The following is a 10,666-nucleotide window of genomic DNA, read 5'->3' as shown; positions in this document are numbered from 1 at the left end:
ATCCTTCAAGGCCCAGTGGAGGTGCCTCCTTCCCCATGAAGTTTCCCCTGATTTTTTGCCTGCTGACAAGAAGCAATCCCTCCTTACCTGAACCTCTTAAGTCATTCTTTGAATTTATCATTTGAACTAGACTATAAGCTCCCCAAGGCTAGGGGCTGTCATTTTAAGTTGTTTCATTAATATATATATTACTTTAAACATTGTAGGAATTTAATAAATATCTGTTCAAACAAGTTGTCATTAGTCAGTAATTCTTTCTGGCTTAATTTATTCACAGGAAAAATGAGAAACTATTAGCTTCCTCGTCATTAGAAATTTCACATCTTAAATATGGAAAAGGATTTTGTAGACCACTAATTTCAATAACCTCTACAGAATCCCTGAAAAGCAACATTTAGTAGCCCTCAAATTGCCTTTAGTAACAATAAAGTAATTACTTCCTCAGGCAGTCTATACCTTTTTTTTTTTTTTTTTTTTTTAAAGACATGGAGTAAGATATAATTGAGGCAGCAAAATCGTATTTCATGCCCTACTTCTGATACAGACTGATAAGGAAGTCACTTAACCTTTGAAATGCTCTAAACAATTAACTAATACTCAGAGAAAGCGTCAACCTGTATTGATAGAAGGAGTTTCCTCATAAAATATATTTTCCTTTACCAATAAAATCCCAAGTTCAGTTCCATCCCTATCCATATAATTAAGAAGTCTTATATATATATAATCAAAGCTCAAACTTAGATTCTTTAATTCTAAGGTCAAGGCTTTTCTATATGCACTACACTGGCTCTCAAATTCAATTTGATAACCAATCATTAAGGCAAGACTGAGTGCAAGGATCTGTGATAGGCACCATCATAGAGTTTGGGAATGGGGAGTCACAAGGATTCTGCCTGTGGAGAAGAGAGGCAACAGCAGAGCAGATGATAAGGTGAGCATATAAGTCATTCTACTCATTCTTAGTAAATAACTAAATGGAAGGTGAAGCAAGATCTGGGACTGGTTAGACACAGGGAGTTAAATGAGTTTGCCCTGGCCCACTCACTAATCTGGACAGTTTAGGCCTAGGGAAGTTTCAGAGTTGAATTTCCCCAAGGAAAGGGAAGCATGGTCTTGGAAGGTTCAATCCAGAGGGTGATGTTTTATATGAGAAAAAAATGTCTTCAGGGGTTTTTTTTTTGCTGTAATATACATGTGAACTACATGAACAATGGATAAAGTCCTGCATGTGGAGTCAAGAAGATTCATGTCCCTGAGTTCAAATCTGACCTCAGATACTTCCTAGCTGTGTGACCCTGGGCAAGTCATTTATTTAATCCAGTTCACCTTAATTTTCTCATCTACAAAATGAGCTGGAGAAGGAAATGGTAAACTACTGTAATATCTTTGCAAAGAAAATCCCCAAAAGAGGTCACAAAAAGTTAGAGATAACTGTAATAAGCCTGAATACCTACATAATCAAAAGAGAGTTCTAAGGAGTTCTTATATCTTCCTTTTATTCCAATATTAGTACAATAAATTTATCAAATTATCTGTAACCTCAAAATATAGGAAGAGCCAAACCTTGACTAAAGAAAAAGAAAGTAATATGGTAGCAGCTGGTTAGAGGGGATTGTGGTACTTTCTTAGTGGAGGCAATAATTAAGGAGAAAATGGTCTCTAAAATAAATCTGTGTTTTAGTTAGAAGGAGGTTACAATGAGAGCTATCAACTGCAGTGAACCATAAAGACCATTAAGTTCCTAGTGGTGCATTTAGTCCTAGCCTGGTTTCTGAATATTTTTCAAAAGAGGCAAGAAGGAGGGGAAGAGACTTTACTCCTTTCCCATCTTTCACAAGCTATCAGTTTACTATACTGTGTATTCCTCCAGTTACTCATTCAGCAAATATCTATTAAGTGCCTACTAAGTACTAGACACTTTGTTAGGTGCTGGATGTAACAAAAATTAATAAAAATGAAACCACCCCTACTTTTAGGAATTTTCTCTCAAGAAATGTAACAGTAGAGCTAACCACAGCTTGCTAGATTCGATCTTTGGGATAATACTATGAGAAAGAAAAAGAAATATAAGGTAACATAGTTCATGGGAAGGTTTGCATTATTTTATGTGATAGAGGCATCTCTGGATAATTATACTTACAGATTATCATGTCTCACTTCATGGATTTCTTTCATCTCTTGGGGATCTGCCTCCAAAAACCTTCTATTACCTGAAGCAAGTAATGAGTTGTCATGGCCAAAAGATTAATCTGATAGTCTACTTGTTTGTTGATAGTTTTAGTTAGTTCCTTGTGAAACGTACTCTCAGATGGATCATAGCCATACATGAAGCATTTATGTATTAGTGATACAAGCTTCTGAAGCTTGTATTCTGCCAGCTGAGAGTTCAGGAACTCAGGATAAGCCCCTCCCGTCTCCATCATAATGAAGGAAAAATATTTTTAAATGATCAAATAGATTTTGAAATGACCTAAATAAGTTTGCTATAGAAAAGAAACCTAGAGTATGTCTTTTTCCACAGATAATAATGACCTTTCAAGTTGACTAATATATAAACCTGAATTTTCCTATATCAGATTTGCCAAAATCATGGTGTACCTGCATACTTCTCAGATCAAAATGATAACATCTAGTACCTTGGAGAGACCATGAGGTCTTCTAAGTAATTCTATTGAAATTAATTCCAGTGATTTCTAGAAATTTTTTTTAACTAAACAAAACTTATTACGACTTTGATTAAATGCAGTATGATGAATCTTTCTTCCACAGAAACTCCCTAAGACAATATGCTGAGATGTAAAGACACTGGAAACTAAACAAACTGGTAAAAAAAAAAAAAAAAAGAAAAAGAAAGAAAAGAAAAGAAATTCTTTAAGCACCGAAATATTTACAAATGTTCTTAAAATAAGTCAATATGTAGGGAACCACAAGGTCACTCCGACCTGGGTATTGAAAAAGGAAAGAAAAATGGGAGACTGTGAGAAAAATAATGGTGAGGAAGGGGGAGTATCTGAAATTGTGATGGAAAATAAGCCAACAAGAAAAACTGGATAAATTAGTTTTTATGTTGCTAATCTTAAGCAGGATAATTTTTAACATGCCCTAAGGAACTCCAGTATCAGATATATATCTCCCAGGGAAAATCAAATAGATAAAAGCTAGCAAAAACTGACTATGATTTTAATAAATTCAAGAGGAATTTATAAAGCACCTACTAATTTTTCAGGCACAGTGTTAAATATTAGGGATACAAAAAGAGACAAATGACAGCCCTTTCTCTCATGGGGTTCACAATCTAATGGGGAAAACAAGAAGCACAGAGAAAATTTATAACCAAGTTACATGCAAGATAAATAGGAAATGTATAAAAGAGATGGAACTAAAATTAAGAGGGATTGGGAAAAGCTTTCTGTAGAAGATGGGGTTTTAGATAGGACTTAATGAAAGCCAGGAAGCCAAAATGAGGAGAAAGAGCATTCTAGGTATAGTAAATAGAGAAAATATCAGAAACCAAGAGGTGGAGTGTTTTGTTTATGGAACAATCAGGAGGCCAGAGTCACTGGATAGAAGAGTATGTGTTGGGGATTATGATATAAGAAGAATGGAAGGGTAGAAGGGGACTAAGTTTGAATGCCAAACAGAACACTTTTATATTATCTCCTTGAGGCAATAAGGAAGCACTGCAGTTTATTGAAATTAAGAATGAGTTCTGCTACACTGAGGTTATCAGAAAATTTAGAGTAATAATATTTTTCTCTTCTCAGCATTCTTCTTTAATATGCCTTTCTTTGCTCAGTTTTTGGTCTACACTAGGGTATTGGTTTCTGTAAGGTTCCCCTCCAAACATAATAAACAAATAGAGAAAATCTATTATAGAGAAATAGGTAATTGTTAGGATTACTAGGTGAGAACTCAGGTTGTCTGGACAATTACAAGGTGAGAACTCAGGTTGACTTGACAGTTCTCTGGCTCAGACCTGTAAAGGGAGGTTACACCTTAGGAATCCTAGAAGGAGCAAGCTCATTGGTTGGAGTACTTCTTCCCAGAAGCCCTTGCATTATGCCACGCCTATTCTCTGGGAGGATAAAAGAGGCAACATTGGGCCTGGAGAGCAGATTGGACTGGGGAAGGACAAGGGCTTCGGGGAAGAACCACTTCAACCAATGAGCTTGCTCCTTCTAGGATTCCTAAGGTGCAAACTCCCTTTACAGGTCTGAGCCAGAGAACTGTCAAGTCAACCTGAGTTCTCACCTTGTAATCCTAACAGGTAATAGAGAAATCTCTTAACTCTTAAATTTTTTTTTTCTTTTTATACTTAAAAAAAAAAAAATGTTCTTAAAACCTACTGTGAAACATCACATAGCAATTTCTCAAATATAACATTAGAACTTAACCCTTTCCCCCCCAAAAATAATCAGAAGTTAATATAGGTCAAATTACTTCATGCAAATATAGAGTAATTTGTTGACTTAAAAATCTCAGAGATATTTGGTTTCCACCAAGCTTTGGATAGTGAATTAAGCAAAGAAAAATTCTTGAATGACTTCCTGTACTGAAGTTTTTGAAAGGGTCACCTTAAAACCTTCAAGGAATTAAGCTTATTTTAAAGAGCTACTGGAAATTAGGTTACTCCTATCAATCCAAACACTTCTCCACTTTAAAAAGAAAAGGCCTTTGCCAGAATAGTTACACATCTGTCACTTCTGGGGGCTGACATAAGCATAGGTCTCTTTATTTAACTGAGGGAAGGCACAACAAGCACATCCACTATCTGGTCCCAAAATATACAAAACTTTTTTTTCTTTAGAAAACAGCAAATATAACAAAATATCCATAAGAATGTTGATGAGATATATCTTGCTTCATTAGTTCTTAAAAGAAGCCAGTCTTCAAATCTATTTTTCCCTACTTCAAACATCTCTTTATCTCTTTTTTTGCTCTTGCTCTCTCTCTCTCTCTCTCTCTCTCTCTCTCCCTGTTTCTGTCTTTGTCTCTGTCTGTCACACACACACACACACACACACACACACACACACACACACACACACACACAATGACTTAAGTGGTAAACATGAAATGCAGAGTCTCCCTAAGTCTAACATTTCTATGAAAATTATCAAATAATATACAATATTTTTTCTGTGTTCCTAATATACCAGACCTAGGGAACAACCCTATAGAAGTAACCTAATCATGGAAAAAAGAAAGGACAGATTATGTGTGACCAAATTTAAAACTTCATATAACCTTCATGACATTTTTTTTAAAGTAAGCTTTCAGTTGGGGTTCTTTTTGTAGTGCTGACCCACTTTCTACTTTGAAGTGGAATTTCCTCTTTTTGGTCAGGACAACATACCCTTAGGGATATATTTTTGGTTCCCAGTTCAGTGATACCCTAGAGTTTCTTTCAATGGTAATGAAAGTGGCTAATTCACCTCATTGCATAAGGGAAAGAAAAAAGTTATCCTGTGTTACTCTCAATTTTAAGGAAAAAAAAAAAAACTTCCTGATGAGTAAATAATGCATGTCTAAATATATAGACATATATATTATGTATTAATATTATGTATATATCCTCATTACAAGATATACTAAGGTAAAAATTTTTTTCAAGGGACCTGAAAGCCTGAAGCAAGACCATCTGCCCTGAAGGAAAGAGGAATAAACTGAAATCCCATTGTAGAAGGAATGAAGTTAAGGATTCTTCTTTGAAAGAGTCACAGGAATGTAGAAAAGTCTGCCAAAAGAAATAGTGGGGGTGGCAAGCATTATAGAATTTAGGGCAGGGCTTGAAGCCTGACTACATCACTTGGCAAAACAAGAGATGTACTGGGAGTGTGCAAAATGCTCTGTAATTTCTGTGCGTGTGCTATCAGCAGCATGTATAAAAGGATGTAAAGATCAAAAGGTGGCTTTTCAATGGTCAATCCCTTAAGACTCTTTAAATTCTTTCCTTTATGGGAGTATTTGAGGTAGCATTGTATGTCACTAAAGTTAAAAATCTGGAACAGCCGATGTTTGGGACCAACTAATATGTGCCAAATGTTCAGAACCTACTTTAGATAGAATAGTGAAAATAACAGTGCTCTAAAAGTTATTAAGTATAGAAGTATAAGGTTGCATAGTAGAGAGAGATGCAATGTTTTCTCAGATAAATAATGAACTGGTCGTGTGCTATTTTGATTTCAAGATAAATCCATGGAAGAATGAAGTATCTGCATGCACTGGGCAAATTTTCATTTACATAGCATGCAGTTTATGATTTACAAAGCACTTTCCTCAAGACCACCCTGCTAGATGAGTAGAACAAATATTAGTATCATTAATTTACACATGAAGCAACTGAGGCTGAGTGAGATGAAGTCATTTAGTGGATAACATACAGCTGTTAAGTTGTGGGAGCTGGGACCAGAAGGCAGATTCAAAACACTCCAAATACCACTTTGGCTTTCAGGCACATGCTGACTGCACGTATAACAAACCTTTGCTTAGATTTCTTAAGTACAAGCCCCGCCTTCATATTTCGATCTGGATCTGTGGTTCAGCTTTAGATGGTGTCTCTACACAGCAAAATGGAGATCTGGCTCTCTCCCAGTTAGCATAAGGGATAACCAGAACCAAAGCAAATAACTCAGATTTCAAAGAGTTACTTGGAAAGAGTTGAAGGTGGATGCTTATGTTAGCTAGTTTGGCCATCTATATTGATAAAATTAGCCAGGTTATTGTGCAGTGTAGACCCATCTTCCAACCTGAAAATATTTTCTCTCCAACTGAGTCAAAACATATTTAATTTCCACTTAGATTTTAAAACTGAACTTAGGTTTACAAAGATTTCTGGTCTCTCAACTAGAATAAAAATGTTAGTTAAGAAATATTAGGTCATTTTTTTTTTTCTAAATTTTCAAATGTATGAACAAATAGATAATAATTGTTTCTGAGATGTGAGTTTCCACTCTGTTGGGTTTTCTTTTGCTAGTTTGTTTTAAATTCCCATAGTTTTATTACAAGAACAGATCTCAGGTCTAAGAAATTAGGAGATGGTTATTGTAACTCATGTTATATCTTAAAATTTCACTCAGCTTAGTCCACAAAGGTTTAGTAAAATGATCCATGGACAAGAGTCAAAATCTTTGAGACTCATTCCAGATTTGCCATTAATTTACTCTGATCGTGGGCAGATCAACTTAGCCTGAATTTGTAAATTGAAAGACTTTTTATGATTTATGACAGTCTTTTAATGATTCTGCATGGCCAATCTCAATGCAGTATTGCTAGGATGGGCATGATTTTGAGATTAGTGAATTTGAGGAATTTCCAAAGTAAGAAATAAAAAAGATCAAAGGTTTATGCACTATATAGAAGTTTCACACATATATATCATAAATACTTTCTTTAAGACACAAGGAAGCACTGGTCCTAATGAGTATTTAATATTATGGTAAAAAAAAAATGGAATGGATTATATTCTAAGAGAAAGGAAATGTCTACTTATCAAATTAGGAATCTTTCTAAATCAGCGATGTGAAGTCAATCTATCTTTTTGTTTCAGAAAAAATCAAAATCAATTTCAAACTATTAAAAGAAAAATGTACACCAATCCTGCCTATTTAAATAAAATTATAATATTAATAGAATAGGAAATGGAAATTACACAGTGATTTTGATACCAAACTTTTCCCTGAAACAAAGGCTTGTTTTTAAAAGATAAATATTCTTGTAATGAAGCTATATACATGAGAATCATAGAATACTATAGTCTACAAAGAATTAAAATTTAGAGTCACCCAAAGGGCACTGTAGGGTGAGTGAACTGCACGTTAAATGACTTACCAGAATCAAACAGGATTATTCAGCATTAAAAGGTTTACCTAGAGTTATGCAACATAAATGTCAAAAAGAGGCTATGAGCTTTGGCTCTAAACCCAACTATCTTTCCACCTATACCACTTCTACATTTTACATGAATATGTATGTTAATACTCACATATAATGTTAATATATACATATATAGTGTAACTATAAAATGATAAGATAGTGTGGAATGAGTCTCCTTGCTCTCTCTGGTATATGAATATAAATTCAATTTATATGCATATAAATTTCAATTATTTCATGGCATTTAGTCAAAGAGAAGATTCTCCTGAATTTGAGAATTATTGAGATTGTTTTATATACCTTATGATTCTAAGAAAATTGTTGTGAATGAATGACAGTTTTTAAGAGAAAATGCATAGTATAGTAAAACAAAGGTGAGGCTTATAGTCAGCATGGCATAGGGAGTTCAAATAAAAACAGTTTTTTCAGAAGATAGGGATGGACCAACAAAATTTTCTTCAAAACATTATAATCTCTAAACTTGAATTTAGGAAGAACAAAATTTGAACTCTACCTCAGACACTTAGCTATGGTAATCTTGGGCAAGTCACTTTAACCCAGTTTGTTTCAGTTTCCTCATCAGTAAAATGAAGATAATAATCTACCCCCGAGGTGATTGTGAGGATGAAATGAGAAATTTGTAGAGCACTCTGCAAACCTTAAGCATTGTATAAATCATAGTTGTTGGTGCTCATGGTATTATTATTATTATTAGCTCACTATGCAGGAAGTATGAAACTTTCAAAAGGTCAAACCATAATTCACATCAAAATGCCAAGAGATAATTAAAATAGCCAACAAAGGATAGACGGTACTTGCTAACAGAATCATCACTCCAGTTCTCAGTATCAAGCTTGGTGTTAAGTAAAGGCAGGAAGTCTTTCTAACTGTGTCCCAGTGATAAGGTTTTACACTGCAGTCATCACTAATAAAAACAGTTCTTAGTTTTCTTTTGAGCCAGCGGATCTTGATAAGATTCTTTGGCTTTTTTTCCAAGAGAATTTTGTGAAATGACACTCCCTTTAGGACTAATGAATAGAAAGGGTATGCAAGGATGTATGTCAGGCTTAATTAGGTTTTTTTGTCTATAACATAATATAGGCACCTTTGCTGTTTATTCTCAATCCCCCAATAATTACAGTTCTTATTTTTTTTTCTGTTCATTAATATTTTATTTCTAGAAAACCATGAGTGAGAGAAAATTTCCAGCTTGACTGACTTTTCTAGGCAACTAAAAGCTCCATTTTTCTCTGGTTCCTGAAAGACGGGTTCTCTACTCTAGAGCACCCATGGATGGAGGGCATTCTGAGCAATGGCATCAGGCATACTTTTTTATTTATACATTTAGCAAGAAAATCTTTTGGGCTTTCTTTGTTGTCAGGTAATCTACGCCCTGATCACTCCAGTTCTCATTTTTCATGAGTTTGCCAGAATGAAAGATCAATAAAACTGGAAACCAAACTATTGTAGATTCTAATTCCTGATTTCAATTTCAGTGTCACTTAATCCTGTTTACCTCAGTTTCTCATTTGTAAAATGATCTGGAGAAAGGAAATGGCAAAAGCACTTTAGTGTCTTTGCCAAAAAAAAAAGCCCAAATGGGCTTATGAAGAGTTAGACATGACCGAAATGAATAAACAACAACAAAAATCATGTTAAATAATGGGAAAATAAAAGCAACAGTGAAATAGGCCCTACCCTAAAAGAACTTAAATTCTTATTGAGAAGGAAAAGTGCAGAGATATATACATACAGGGTATTCTGGTAAATATTTAGCAACAGATTCTCAAAAAGATGAATCTTCATTATTAATGCTTTCTTTACATCACTTTCAGAAAAAAAATCTATATAGTCAACAAAACAATAAATTGGTTTCTGATTTGTAGTATTTGCTGATTGCAGAGGTATAAAAGTTCACACTGAAAACTTAACAATTGGCTTTCTTGAGTTGATTTCAGTGTACTCCCCACATACATATATCTACATATATGTATGCATATATTATATAAGTGAATATGATAGTGACCCAAGACAATACCAAAGGACTCAAGGTGAAGCATGCTATTTGACTCCAGATGAGGAACTTATACTGTCTGAATAAAAATTGACACATGCTGTTTTTCCCTTTCTTTCTTTCCTTTGTTCTTTTCTTTGATTCTTTACTTCTTTCTTCCTTACTTTTTTGTCCAAGTCTTCTTGTACAAAATAAACAAAATAGAAATGTTTTATATGATTACACATGTGTAACCTATATTAGATTGCTTGGTGGGGGAGGGAAAGAGGAAGAGAGGGATAGAATTTAGAATTGAAAACTTAAAGAAACTCCAAATGTTTAAAGTTTTTCTAACATGTAAATTGGAAAAAATAAAATGTTATTAAAAATAAGTGAATATGATATATTTATAGTAGAGATGTGCATATATAAATATATACATATACATAATACATATATACACATCATCTCTTGTGTATAGATATCTATATCTATATACATATATATTCCTTTCTCTTCACTCAAATACCCACTACTCTAGAATGATCTTTATGATCTCAGAGCTAGGCTACTACAGTAGCCTCATAATTAGAAGGCCTCCTGTCTTTGAATGCAATCCATCCCTTCACTCAGCTTACAAAGGAATTTTTTTAAAGAGCAGGTCTGACTACCCTCCTACTCAGAAAATTCAAGGGGCTCCCAATTACTTCCAATCTATCCCTATTACCTCCAATCTCTATCTATTATCTCCAATATCTCTGGCATTTAAAGTCCTTCCAAGCTGACCCCTTCCTACCT

At 34.3% G+C, this 10,666-nt stretch overlaps 1 protein-coding gene and 1 pseudogene across 2 annotated transcripts in view; both read right to left on the bottom strand.

Annotated features, from left to right (window-relative positions):
- The window catches only part of LOC141559624 (eukaryotic translation initiation factor 2 subunit 3, X-linked pseudogene), a 103,538-nt pseudogene extending 101,118 nt beyond the window's left edge, over positions 1 to 2,420 (bottom strand).
- Positions 1 to 10,666, bottom strand: part of ARHGAP6 (Rho GTPase activating protein 6) — a 583,013-nt gene that overhangs the window by 280,661 nt on the left and 291,686 nt on the right. The window lies entirely within an intron of this gene.

This window comes from Sminthopsis crassicaudata, chromosome 3 (assembly GCF_048593235.1).
Source record: "Sminthopsis crassicaudata isolate SCR6 chromosome 3, ASM4859323v1, whole genome shotgun sequence".
Lineage (NCBI taxonomy): Eukaryota > Metazoa > Chordata > Mammalia > Dasyuromorphia > Dasyuridae > Sminthopsis > Sminthopsis crassicaudata.
Note: the sequence above shows the minus strand (reverse complement) of the source record. Positions and strands in the feature narration are given on the sequence as shown.